Source organism: Podarcis cretensis (assembly GCF_951804945.1).
Source record: "Podarcis cretensis genome assembly, chromosome: 2".
Taxonomy (NCBI): Eukaryota; Metazoa; Chordata; class Lepidosauria; order Squamata; family Lacertidae; genus Podarcis; species Podarcis cretensis.
Window position 1 is genome coordinate 70,816,674 of NC_137171.1, and position 15,047 is coordinate 70,831,720.

General features: G+C 40.4%; 1 protein-coding gene across 3 annotated transcripts in view; it reads right to left on the minus strand.

Moving 5' to 3' along the window:
- Positions 1-15,047, minus strand: part of IP6K1 (inositol hexakisphosphate kinase 1) — a 34,394-nt gene that overhangs the window by 18,084 nt on the left and 1,263 nt on the right. The window contains exon 1 of one of the 3 annotated variants that reach the window (XM_079964349.1): positions 11,760-11,965. The exons of the other annotated variants lie outside the window; for them this stretch is intronic. The gene's annotated coding sequence lies outside the window, so the exon portion shown is untranslated. Of the gene's footprint in view, positions 1-11,759; positions 11,966-15,047 lie in introns of those variants that run through there. 3 annotated transcript variants of the gene reach the window in all.

Sequence of the window (15,047 nt, forward strand, 5' to 3'; positions counted from 1 at the left end):
AAGGATGTCACATAGAGGAGGGAGAAAGGTTGTTTTCTGCTGCTCCAGAGAAGCGGACACGGAGCAATGGATCCAAACTACAAGAAAGAAGATTCCACCTAAACATTAGGAAGAACTTCCTGACAGTAAGAGCTGTTCGACAGTGGAATTTGCTGCCAAGGAGTGTGGTGGAGTCTCCTTATTTGGAGGTCTTTAAGCAGAGGCTTGACAACCATATGTCAGGAGTGCTCTGATGGTGTTTCCTGCTTGGCAGGGGGTTGGACTCGATGGCCCTTGCAATCTCTTCCAACTCTATGATTCTATGATTCTATGAGTCAATAAGCACATTTACAGAATAAGCGGCAATAGGGATGAGGGGTCTTTTGGCACTGGCATTTTCTACATGCCACTACATACACTAGCAACTGCTCAGTTGTTTATCAAGTATCATACACACACCTTCAAAGGAGCTTACAGAACCTGATCTACTGAGCACTCAAAACTCTGGCACTGGCAACGAATATCAGCTTGCAGCCCAGGAATGAAGATACTACTCTAATCACAACATAAAATTCAAAAGGTATTTTAATCCACTGTTCTTCAACCTCGTATCCAAATGCTGAACCACTACAACCCTCATTACCCTCAGCTAACTTAGCCAACTGTCAGTGATGATGGGAATTGTAGTGCAACACCATCTGGTAATCCAAGGTTGAAGAAAATTGTTGTAGTTGAATAATCTTTTTTAAAGGAAACATTAATACAAGTAATTGTAATCAGTACATGCTACTTTGTAATCATATATCTATATATATATCTATATCTATCTATATCTATCTATATCTATATCTATATCTATCTATCTATCTATATATATATATCTACTGTAACAAGCTTACAGCTAATACATTTTGCACTTTGGAATACAGTAGCTTTTTTAAAAGGGTTACAAGACCTAAAAGTTGCCTATGTGAACCAGAGGGTTGGTTCTTACATTACAGCCACCAAATGAATACCACTAGATACATTACGGAACCAAAAGTACTACAAGAGTACTTTAACCTGGTTAAAGAACAGTCACATATTACAGCTGTGAACTGGACTATGCTTCATCATACTGAAGCATTTCCACTGACATCCATTACATAAGAATCAGTCCAAGTGCACCAGAATTGCACATTTCTATGCACAGAAGAAATTAAAAAAGAACTGGTTGGGGGTCAACTGGAGCTGTAGTTTTAACTGAGCTTGCCAGTGAATTATTACTTTCAGACAAATGTTAATTGAATTTTGAGGGGGAGTTGCTTATTAAGAAACACCCAAAGCAACAGTACCTGAACAATCTGAAGAGGCCACAAAAATGTATGATAAGCTTGGTGGAAGAGACTCTCATGCTGTTTATTGTGTATGAGAGAGGAAAGAGAAACATCTTAAATTATTCTGGTTTTATAAGATATCTACGGTTGTATAGGCAGAGAAAAATTATCCCCTCTCAAAACGAACCCCTGTATTTCTATTCCATGGCCATTAAGATAACATGAAGATCAGCCAATAAATTCACATCTATGTTTACAAGTTAAGAGCCCAGGTTAATAGTTTCAGTTCTTACCATTTACAAAAGCAGTCTAAAGTGTTTGTAACTCATAACAGGAAGTACAGAAATGATTTTCACTATTTGGCAATAAGACTTTGAGTGAGAGTTAATGTTTGGGAGTTGAAGTGATAAACCTAGGAACTTCCATTAGCCCTTCCACTCTCTGACCCAATTGTAATGATATATATATTTACAGTTTTCTGCAGACTGCTATAATTCCCCCCCCCCCTTTTTACAGAAAACTTACTTGCTACTGAAAACACTAGCCTGCCTAGTTAGTGGTGTCAAAACAGACCAAAAAAGCAAAATAAATTGCAAAAGAAGCTAGTTGGCTTGGCAACTATATCAATTGAACATGCCCAAGCATCACCTGCACTTAACCTGAAGGAACTGGTAACAAACTTTGGAGAGGAAAAGGCACACAAAGTGAGGTTTTAATGTGCCTAAAATTGAAACGTTTAAGAGACTTAAAATTTTAACAATAAAATTTACAAAATTATTCACAATGATTTGTGTGCTAAAACACTTTTTGTATTTGAGGAAGATAATCAAAGATGGTTGCATTACAGTGGTACCTCGGGTTACATACACTTCAGGTTACAGACTCCGCTAACCCAGAAATAGTACCTCGGGTTAAGAACTTTGCTTCAGGATGAGAACAGAAATTGTGCGGCAGTGGCGTGGCAGCAGCAGGAGGCCCCATTAGCTAAAGTGGTGTTTCAGGTTAAGAACAGTTTCAGGTTAAGAACGGACCTCTGGAACGAATTAAGTACATAACCAGAGGTACCACTGTACTTATTCTTGCAATTTAAAATAAATTTAGCAGTTTCAAGTTTTATGCCTTTCATTCCCTTTTTTTGAAAACTGAAGTTAACAATTGGTGTGTGTGTGTGTGTGTGTGTACGTGCAAGTAGTTAGCCTTGCCTAGGGCACAAAATAGCCTGGCACCGGCACTGTCTCAACTACATCTGAAACAGTTTATGAGTATTTATGTGTCACAGGAGATCAAATTCTACTTTAGTGGATCATAAGGCTGTCAACAAATAATTGGTAACTGCTGACAGAGCCCATTCCTCCTGACATCTAAACATAACTGAAGACAGGAAGTGTTAAGCGGGTATCATCTAAAACCTGAGAAAAAGAGGTTATGGATTAGAAACTGGTGAATTTGGAGTTTTGGGGTAAGAGGGAGAACATCTGATGAGGAAAGAAAAAAGAAGAGAGCACAAGATGTTAGCAAAGTGAGGCTGTCAGTCAAACACAGTTTTCACCATTTTTTAAAGCAAGAAGAACAAAATTTCCTCCAAGGTCCCATTGTCTATGCCAGTCACCTCAACCTTGCACTCTCCAGATATTTTGGACTAAAATCGCCATTAGCTTTTGCCAGCACTCCACAGTACGATTGTAAAAGCGACAAAATTGCAGCAGCTTACCTCAAAGACTATTTAAGAAAACATAGAATTTGAAAATTTAGTTTTAGCAAATGAATTTTATGGGAAATCACTAAACACTCAGAAAGTGGATAGAAAAGTTCATATGGGGAAGTGGAATAGAAAACTACAGAGTTAAGTCCCAGAGGAGATGGGGACATGCCTTTATACAAAAGGCTCACACTTCTCAGTGACAGTCTGCTTTAAAGAAATCTGATTCAAAATTAATTCACAATGGTGTTTAGCAGCCTGAAAAATTTGGAAGAGCTATAACAGAGACTTTTATTATATGTGGTGAGAATATGCAAAAAAACCCAACGACCGTCAGATACTAGAAGATAGTGTTAGGAATAAATGATGAACTATTTCAGTTCAGTTCAGTTCAGAGTAGAATTAAAGCCCGTGGACTATATTCTAATTTTATCAAGAGCTGTGTTTCAATTGAAAAAATATTTTAAAATAAATGATCACTATAGCTACAATGCTCTTTGTAAACACGGAAAAGCAATCAATGTCCTACTACAGTAGACCAATTACAATAGAGTATCAAACAGACGTTATTTGAGCAGCTGGGACCTGATAATTCAGTATCAAAGACAAAAAAATGATTTCAAGGAAACAGAGGGAGATCGTGTAATACTTTGAAACTGGATGGGGTTGGGAGTTAAATTGTAAGATAAGCATAATGAAAGTAATTTGACGTATAAAGCTGTGCAAATGATATTAATGTGCACTAAATGTGTACATTCTATATAAAGCTTTTCATGAAATAAAAGAGAGGTCAGATCACCCTGTATTCAGCAACAGCTGGTGTGATGCTTAGCTTACACTGAAGAGAGATTTCCCTCTGCTTGAACACTTAGGAGAAATACCATTGTGGAGTAGAGGTATAATAGTGATCCACCAACAGCTGTACCAGCACTTCCCATCCCATATTTGAGAGAGGTTTTTAAAGTAAACAGCTTATTTAAACAAAATAAAAAAATTCCTTCCAGTAGCACCTTAAAGACCAACTAAGTTAGTTCTTGGTATGAGCTTTCGTGTGCATGCACACTTCTTCAGATACACACGAATATCTGAAGAAGTGTGCATGCACACGAAAGCTCATACCAAGAACTAACTTAGCTGGTCTTTAAGGTGCTACTGGAAGGAATTTTTTTATTTTGTTTTGACTATGGCAGACCAACACGGCTACCTATCTGTAACTGGAGCTTATTTAAAGAAAGCCAGTAAATTAAATTAGTATTGCAAGGACTGTGCAGACAAAAATTAACCACATCAAGGAAAATAAAATTCATTAGTTTTCTTTCAAAGGCTGGACTGGATGAATCCCAAGCCAGAATTAAGATTGCCGAAAGAAATATCAACAACCTCAGATACGCAGATGACACAACCTTGATGGCAGAAAGTGAGGAGGAATTAAAGAACCTTTTAATGAGGGTGAAAGAGGAGAGCGCAAAATATGGTCTGAAGCTCAACATCAAAAAAACGAAGATCATGACCACTGGTCCCATCACCTCCTGGCAAATAGAAGGGGAAGAAATGGAGGCAGTGAGAGATTTTACTTTCTTGGGCTCCATGATCACTGCAGATGGTGACAGCAGTCACGAAATTAAAAGACGCCTGCTTCTTGGGAGAAAAGCAATGACAAACCTAGACAGCATCTTAAAAAGCAGAGACATCACCTTGCCGACAAAGGTCTGTATAGTTAAAGCTATGGTTTTCCCAGTAGTGATGTATGGAAGTGAGAGCTGGACCATAAAGAAGGCTGATCGCCGAAGAACTGATGCTTTTGAATTATGGTGCTGGAGGAGACTCTTGAGAGTCCCATGGACTGCAAGAAGATCAAACCTATCCATTCTGAAGGAAATCAGCCCTGAGTGCTCAATGGAAGGACAGATCCTGAAGCTGAGGCTCCAATACTTTGGCCACCTCATGAGAAGAGAAGACTCTCTGGAAAAGACCCTGATGTTGGGAAAGATTGAAGGCACAAGGATAAGGGGACGACAGGACGAGATTGTTGGACAGTGTTCTCGAAGCTACCAACATGAGTTTAACCAAACTGCGGGAGGCAGTGGAAGACAGGAGTGCCTGGCATGCTCTGGTCCATGGGATCACGAAGAGTTGGACACAACTAAACAACAACAACAACAACAAAGAGTAAAAATAATTTTAGAGCTCTGTAACAGAGCACTGAGATACATAATGTTGGTGTTTCCTGCTTGGCAGGGGGTTGGACTCGATGGCCCTTGTGGTCTCTTCCAACTCTATGATTCTATGATTCTATAATAATAGGAAGTAAGACTTAAGGGGTATTTTGTTTCAATTCATACACCAGTCACTGTTTGTTGTTTAATATTGAAGTAAAGTGGAAATCTGCTATAGGAGGCAGTCTCAGAAAATATTTCAGGAGCTAAATGGAAAGCAGCAGCATACATCTTCCTCCTGTCTTTACTAATTTTTAGAAACCCAGAAAAGATGTAAGATTATGTTTCTTATTTCCTGCAGAAGAAAGTTATGAAGTCTAGAAGTCAGTATTTCCTGCAAATATTAAAACTGACAGAAAATGCTGGACACTGAAGAACAGACTAGATAAAATTGTCAACCATTCATACAACATGGCAAAAATAATGTACAAAGCAGTCACTAATGGTATAGCCAACAAATACCATTCAATCTGTCAATCCTATGGTTCCTAAAGGTCTACTTCAATGCAATCTGAAACACTGAACACACAGTTCTGCATAATAAAATGAGGAGCTTGGAGACTCTGGCTCAAGAGAGGTAATGGAACAGATAAGTGTCTCATATTTCAGTTAGTTAAACCCAGTAGAGCAGTCCAAATCCCAATATTCAAACATCATCTTACTGGTGGAAGAACCCTACAGTTTACAATCCTTAAACTGCATTTTTTCCAAGCACCCCTTTCGCTATAGACACATCACATGTCAACTGACAATGTATGGATCTCTACAGCAATCTTTGTAATTTACAAAGCATTTACAAATATGATTTTAAAAAAGAAAGAATTTTCACCACAGCTGCAGAAACTACTACAAATAATTTCAGAAGACCGCCAGTACTCTCTCTTTTTACTTCAAGGCCAAACATGAAGAAAACCCAACAGCAGAAATGACAGTGAAATTCACCACTTAAGTGATTGCTGCTCTTCTTCTAGTGCATATTTCTTTAATCCATTTCTCTTGCATTTCAAGTTAATAACAGCTATATGGACTTTTTAAAGTATTTAATTCCTGGTCTACAACTAGACCAGATGTGCAGGGTATAAATAATAATAATAATAATTCTCTCAAAAGTGTGGATGGATATATTTTGTGGTAATAAACTTGATTACAGGAGCAAGTCAGTTTACTGCAGGTTGCTCAGATCACAAAAGCCTTCAAGTATATATGGGTTGAGGAAGTCCGCTAACAAGCAGATTCTTTGCAGCCATAGTTTTGCTCTTATTCTAAAAGAACAGGCACCCCCAGACTTGGCCCTCCATCTGTTTTGGGACTACAACTCCCACCATCCCTAGCTAACAGGATCAGTGGTCAGGGATGATGGGAGTTGTAGTCCCAAAACAGATGAAGGGCTGAGTTTGGTGGTGCCCGTAAAAGAAAGTATAATACAAAGCACACTTCAAGCGACTCATCCCACCTGCCCTGCACTGTAGCACAGCCCTGTTCTCTGTGGTGCAGGCACTGTTTGTGCCAAGGTTTTGCTGCCACAAATCAAGTGCAAAAGCAGAAAGAAGACTGCAACCAAAGAACTGGCTGGTTAGTCCAAATCAATATGAAATTCATTCATTCATGACTTGCAGGCGCATGCTGCCCACTTAGGGTTGCCATGTTACAATGCTACAGTGACAACTGAAATCATAATTTGTAGAATTCCCTTACAGTGGTACCTTGGGTTAAGTACTTAATTCGTTCCAGAGGTCCAATCTTAACCTGAAACTGTTCTTAAGCACCACTTTAGCTAATGGGGCCTCCTGCTGCCGCCGGAGCACGATTTCCGTTCTCATCCTGAAGCAAAGTTCTTAACCTGAGGTATTATTTCTGGGTTAGCGGAGTCTGTAACCTGAAGTGTATGTAACCTGAAGTGTATGTAACCTGAAGTGTATGTAACCCAATGTAACACTGTATTCAGGTTTAGGCTCTAGAGCTAGCAACCACTTCTTTTAACCACCGTGTCTTGACCTAATGCTCCTCTCTCCCTCAACAGCACAGAGTGTCTCCTGGCCTTAAATGCTGAGTAGTTTCTTTGGAGCAGTCTCTTTGATTAGTCCCTTCTTGTCTCAGGTCCCAATCTCATCTAACATAGCAACCTGGCTCTTCATGCAGGTTCCTCTTTCTCAATCCATTCCCTGATCACCATCATTCTTAAACCTAGCCTCTACACCCCAAGAACTCAGTCTCTCCCTTGTAAAGTTTCTAACTACAGCCATATTGACATTTCCCTCAAAGGAACTGAACTGCAAACTGTTTAGTTCCCTGAACAACTAACATTCTGTGCTTTTGTATAAGCTCAGAAGCTTCATTGGGCACAATGCAATAGATGTACACATTTACTAGAGTAAAGCAAAACACAAAACAAAGAGGAACTACCTCTGGCACATACTTAAGATACATTAGCATAAAACTGGTGCCAATCAATAAGACACCAGTAGTAAAATGCATTATCTGTGCAGTTAGTGACTTAGCAGGGGCAAATAACTATTTTTTCCAAGTGAATCACTTGTTAGAATTTTGACTCAGGCTACACTGAAGGAACAGGCACATGAGCACAGATAATACAGTCTTCTTACCACTATGTCCCCTAGTTTGAAGGTACTGTACCAGAGAACATGAATGCCACAGTGAGTTACTGCCTTTCAGATACCCATGTTACATGCACAGATGCTACAGTGCTGCCCTCCTCCTACTGGAGAAAGTGTCAGCGCTGGCCTATCATGGCTAGAGCAGCTTAACATCACTACAGTAAGATGAGTGTGTGGATTGATGGCAGTGGCACCTGATGCACTACTTCAATGGCTAATTAAAGCTTTATCAAAATTACTAATGTTAATATGTCAATATAATTATAATTTGAGGCAGTGCTTGGAAGTATTCCCTTTTCAGAGATAACTGTACAACATACAGAGTGGCTGGGGAAACCCAGCCAGATGGGCGGGGTATAAATAAATAATAATAGTAATTATTATTATTATTATTATTCCCGTGGAATTTGGCATACTTATGCTTGCTAAAAGCAAAGAGGCAAGGGGCAAATTGCAACTGCAGTCTGACTGCTCCAGGACTTGGTCACCAAGATGCTGTTGCCCTTTTACGCTGGAGAAACAAAAGCTGTGTTTGCTTTGTGTATGGTTTCAATTTCTCTTTGCCTTAAAAAACCCAACTGCCACATGTGATACCCCACTTTTTGTATCTCTTGTCTCTTTCCTACTGGAAAAGTTTCTGACAGCCATCCTTACCATGCACTTCCACAATATGTGGCAGCAATTTTTTTAAAAAAAGAAGAAGCATGGATCACCTCTCAAATCACACCGCAACCACAGACAGAAAACTGACACCAGCCAAATACCTGTTCAAACTGTAACCTATTTTTTTTCTTTTAGGAGATTCCAATTCTGGGGACCTATAAAACTTACACTTCCAGTTACAGTTATGGAAACTCCTGTGCTCTTATTCTCCCCTCTGCCCTGCTCCCACCCCTCACATATAACATTTGTATTTTCTTATTCCTAAACTAGTCAAGAACCAATGATATTTCAGAGGTCTGGTATCTTTGCAAGCATGAGCAGAATTTGTCCTTATGGTAGTCACAATGCGTCATATTTATACAACAGCCTTTAAGCCATGACATAGCAAAGCCATTGTGTGGGAAGACCCAAATTTTGCCAAAGGGCCATGCTAGTGACTTGGCATAACTCCTAACAGGAAATGAAACAATTTTCTGCTGCCCTTTGCTTTCCACAGAAATGTGTCTCAAAACTCTGTGCATAATATTCACTTTTTATAAGATTCCTAAGTTACATATATTGTGCCAGATTAATGGCAGGGAAGCAGTGGAAGGAAGAAGAGGCAGAGTCCGCAAGTTTCACAATCTTCAGTGAGTACAGGCTTATTCAGAGCACTAATTTGCTATAATTTTCAGTAAATTTCCATCTTGCAGTCCCAACAATACTCTAAGTATAGATTCTGCTCCTACTCTTCTGAGGTGATGATGGATTAAAAGCTTAGATCCTTCCACAAAGAAGCTCAGTAACAATATTTTGAGAAAGCTTTCCAATAGAACTTTTGTTTTTCAGAAATGGCGCCACGTTACAAATGTTCAAATGGAGAGAGGCTTGCTGTCAGATAACATTCAGCCCAATTCTAGACACAGTTACCCAAAGATGGGTCCTCACTGTATTCAATGAGTGGGATTCAACTAAGTTGTTGCATGCACAGAATGGGAGCTGCTTGTGCTATGCGACTTCGGAGGGTTGGGAAAACCCCCGGAACAGATTTAAGAGGTACATGGGGGCAGTGCAAAAACTGAGATATGAAAGCTAGGAGCTAAATGGCACCTTAAACCTAGGTTATGGGCACAACAATGGAATGTCTAGGTGCATTTTTTTATAACAAGAATACAAAGCTTAAAATGAACTGCAGCTAAAATCTTATGTTCATTTTTCACATGGTCTAGTCCTTATCTGAAGACTGCAAAAAACAAAGCCATGCTTCCCCTGCCCGCCCCGCCCCCTAATATTCTTAAGAGGGTTCTGTTCTCCAGACTTCAGGAAGTGGCTGGAAGTGGGGAGGCAGAAAAGGGTCCTCCTTTCCTTCAGCACTGTGCAGTTTTAATCTGAAATCTTATGCACAGTACTGTGCCCAGAGCTCAGAAACTGCTTGCGCTAATGAAATTCCCTGTTACAAAACACACTAGAACAATGGGAGTTTCAAACGCTGATGGGGGGCACACAAGGGGAGGAGTGGGGAGCCTCACTGCTCATGTGGAACTCATTCTATGCCCCCATACCTCACTTAGCACATCACTGAATTCTACCTAATAGGCTTTACCCAAAGACAGGTGTGCACAGGATTGTAGCTTCAGGTACACCAAGAAAAGATATAGGCACTTCAAGAGCATTGCACTGAGAGCAAATTTTATACATTTTACTCAAATATTATCAACAAAAGCATGCTGTGGCCAACAGCCGGTAAATTCTATTTTGATATTTGTCACACTGTTAGGAAACAGAGGGAGCAGCCTACTAATTCATGTTAAATTTAATTAAGATTTATCCTATCTTACAAGTCAGTCCAAGGGCAGTTTACAATTTTTAAAAAGAAAAATGCAAAAAGAAAAACCCCCACCTAAACATGATGGAGTATCCACGTTTATCTGGCACCAATTATCTTCCCAATAACAATGTCTTGTCTGCACTGTCTCCAGAAAACAGCCTCCAATGGATCTTCATTAAGGAGTTCAAACACTAGAAAGTTACTGCAAACTTCTATACACCCTTATAATTTACGCTTATTTTTTAAAATATTTGAGTTCTACCCTTTATTACGGTATTCAAACAACAAAAACAAAATTCAATTAAAAACAGATAAAAAATAAAAGCAATAGATTAATCTCAAAACAGACTAAAATTAGCAATTATGGGTTCTATACATAAGTACAGTGATACCTCTGGTTACGAACTTAATTCGTTCCGGAGGTCCATTCTTAACCTGAGGTGCCACTTTAGCTAATGGGGCCTCCCGTTGCTGTCATGCCGCTGGCACGCAATTTCTGTTCTCATCCTGAGGTAGAATTTTTAACGCGAGGTACTACTTCCAAGTTAGCGGAGTCTGTAACCCGAAGTGTTTGTAACCTGAAGCGTTTGTAACCCAAGGTACCACTGTACTCACACCTTGAATTCAGCTAAGAAGCAAACAGGTAGCCGGTGGAACTCTTTTATAATTGGTGAAATATCAGCAAGATGAGACATGCCAGTCAGAATTTTGACTCCCATATTCTGTACCAATTACAGAGTTCAAACACTTGATACAGGGAAGATAGAAGTGGCATCACCTAAGCAGAGACTATGATTGAATTACTGTTGTGGCCAATTATGTAAGCAATGTCATTTCTGCACTACTTCAGACCCTTTCAGGCATATATATGTATAATGAAAGCAAAAACACACAACAGTGGAAATTTACAGCAAGAAAGATAAAGCTTAAGATAGTTTAGGCTAGGATGCAGCTTTTATCAAAAATTTAGGGATGCTGTACAGGTAGGAACCAATGCTTAAAGCCAAGCAGAGACAATTTAATGTCAACATGAACTCAATTATGCTCAAATTTCTGCCTCACATTTCACTCATAGGGTACCTAACTACAAAAAGATTCACCTTTCATCTGACCAACTAAAATACCAATGATTAATTTATAGCCCATTCTATCACAGAGGCTTGGGAAGTTTATCAATATATTAAGAAGCAGGGATGTCTGCTATAGTATCTCAGGCAAATGCAATTACTGTAGAACCTCGGGTTACGAACGTGATCTGTGCGGGAAGCACATTCGCAACCCCCAACACCGCGTCTGCGCACATTCGGTGCTTCTGCGCATGCACCGAAACCTGGAAGTAACCCATTCCGGTACTTCCAGGTCTGGCGCAGTGCACAACCCGAAAACACGTAACCTGAAGCGTCTGTAACCCAAGGTACCACTGTAAAATACAACTTGGTTAAAAACAGAAAATGATAATCCTACCTTCCCACCACTTTCCATAGCCAGCCAAAATTGTACACTCCTGAAATATGTTCTCTGGCTCTGATAAATTTTCAGGAATTCAAATTTGTGAAGAAGCAACACCATCAGCCTTTAATGCTCATTTTTTGTTTCAATATGACACATGGATAGTAACAAAGAGAAGCGTTTTTAAATGATACCGGAGATAAACAAATATGATGGTTAGCATGCATGGGTGAGTTTGGGGTTTGTTTTTTTTACATAAAGGGCAGTCACAGAGGAACCTAAACTACCTTAGGACCACGGAGAGGAGTTTAACTCTTCTTTTGCCCACCACAATTCTGACAAGTTGCTATTTGCATGTCAAAGGAAGTTCCCATTGGCTAACCCATTGTGATAGAACACATGGGTTCTGGCAGCCTGTTTAGCATGTGCCCTACCCATCTGGTACGAAGATTTGAACCAGCACCTTGAAATCTGCTTGGAAAATGTTGCTGTGGCTGCAGAAGCACCAACATATAATGCTACCAGACTTCCTTCCCATCAAAAAGAGGGATATAATAGTTCAGAGGTTTTCAACCTTTTTCAGTCCATGGCTCCCTTGACCAGTTACATTCTTCCTGCCCTGTGGGGCTCAGGAGCCCAGTTATATCACCCCTTGCCTGCAGAGCTGGCAGCCTCTCACCCTTTTTCAAACACCGTCCCTTGTGGAGTGTTCCCTGAGCCTCCTCTCCTCTCCCCTCTCCTTGGGAGTCCTTTAGGCAGCAGCAGCTGCTGCTAACCCTGGTCTCTGAGCTGCCCTCCTGCCCCAAAGAGAGAAGCCTCCTCACAGTGCCCCACAGGGGCCTGGGAAGCACCCCCTGGTCAGCCCCAGAGGCACCATTCACCTGGGGAGCTTGTAACCAGGGCTGCTGCAAGGAACAGCTGTGAAAGCCTTTAGGAGGCAGATGTGAGAGGGCATCAGAGGAGGGAGGGAAGGAAAGAAGGACAGAGGGCCAGTGTTGTTTGTGGCACCCTGACCATCATTCAAGACACCCCAGGGTACCACGGCACACTGGATGAAAACCAATGTACTCGTTAGTCACTAAAGGCAACTACACACAGAGCATATTGCAGTCATTCCTCTTACATTACAATGGCTGGTTTGTATCCAAAAAGTCTGAGTGTAACCTTCATACCAAATCCAAGTTGATGAAAAGCACTCATATTTCTGAAACCTAAATTTTTTGCCAAGTTATCAACCTAACCTAATTAAAATGAGTTTTCAGGATGAATAAAATACAAATCGCAAGGTACCCACTGCACTAAAAACTGCAGATCGTAGTTAATAACTATGGTCCTTGGGCTGCAAAGGTTACTTTACAAGAAATAATAGAATCATGGAATTGTAGAGTTGAAAGGAGTCATAAGGGTAATCTAGTCCAACCCCTGTAATGCAGAAATATTTTGTCCAACATGGGGCTTAAACCCACAACTCTGAGATTAAGAATCTCATGCTCTACTGACTGAGCTGCAGTGATCTTTCAAGCAGCATTAAATATTTCCTTATTGGTGTATTTTTTAGTGAAATATACTTTCAATCATCTTAACTTTGATTCCTGACATAATCATTTACTGAATGCATGTATCTCTGCAAATTTAACACACACAGCTAGTTATAAATAGCTTCCGCTGTAGGCATTTTCTTGCTTGTATAACAAAATTCAGCAGCTGATTTTAGGCGAACTGACTTCCTCCTGTAAGAAAACTAGGCATTAACTTAAAGGCTATACAAGAGGGTTGGAGTATCCATGCAAAACCGCTTAACTTAAGTGTCACCTATACTGTGCAAGCTCCCCTGCATCAACATTTTGAATTATCGCTCAAGCTACTATGTTAAGTACAAACAACAAATGTTATAGCAAGCGAGAAAACACTAATATACTAGAATGGAGATTGGGAACCTTTTTCAGACCAAAGCCTGCATTCCTTCATAGACAACCTTCCAGGGCCCATATGCCAGGAGTGAGAGGGGCCAGAGACAAAAGTTGGTGGGTCAGTTTATTTATCATAGTTGTTAGTTACTCTTTTCATGGAAGGATCCAAATAAACTTACATTGAAACCAGTTAATAACATCCAGTAACATCCAGTAACAACACAGCTACACAGATAAAGCACATAGGGACTAACAGATCCAACCACAATGCCATCCTTCAAACAATGTTATAAACTCAGATATATAAGCTAATCGCCAAACAGCACCTTAAACCTAGGCTACAGTCGCCACAACAGAATGTCTAGGCACCATTTCTCCCCCAGTGAAATTTATTATTAATACTATTCATTTCATTTCTATAACACTTTCTACTTTAACGGGGGGGAAATTCAAAGCCATTTACAACACATGGAAACAACAAATAAAACAATTCAGAATAAAACAAATTCAATCTTCAAGGAAAATATTTCAGATCCTTCTCTAAGTAACATTTTGCTTTCCCCATATTTATGTACCTACTTAATTTATATAGCTGCCCCACAGAAGAAGTACTCTAGGAAGTCAGGGTGGTGTAGTAGTCAGGGTGTCAGACTAGGTCCTGGAAAATCAGGGGTATGATTCCCCATTCAGTCGTCATGTAGCTCACTGGGTGACCTTGAAGCCTGTCACAGTCCCTTGACCTACCTCACACGGTCGTTGTAGGGATTAACTGAGGAGCGGGTGAACCATGTAGTCCTTGGAGAAAAAGGTGGGATATGAATGCAGTAAATAAGCTCTTCTGCTTACCTGCTTAAGAAAGCTGGAGGGGCCAGACAGATGGAGATGTCAGTCGCCAACCTGGCATCCAGAGATCTCCACATGGTCGCAACTGGACCAATGCCAGTCACAAAACACACCTGGTGCCAGAAGTATTTTGAACACTGCCTTCAAAATAAGGGCCAAACACCCAGGTAAAGAGAAAACGTCTTTGCTTTGTGACCAAAAATAAAGACGATACCAGTTGTGTCTCCCTAGGGATAGCATTCCACAAGTGTGAAGGGGCCACTACTGAAAAGACCCCAAGTAGTTTTTACTTTTATATAGTAGGCTACATGTGAGCCACACAAAAGTCAAAGGTTTCTACACACCACCCCCATCTCTACATCCAGGCAAGCAAAAGGCATAGTCACAGCTCAAAGACACATTCTTGTCAGGCAAAAGCCCTTGAGGAGTGTGCAGAGCAGTCAATGTGTGCTGCAGCTTTGAGAGAGGGCCTGTTTATGGGTCTAGCCTGGGGAGAGTCCCAAGGGCCAGTCCCAGAGGTCTGAAGGGCCACATTCAGTCTCTGGGACTG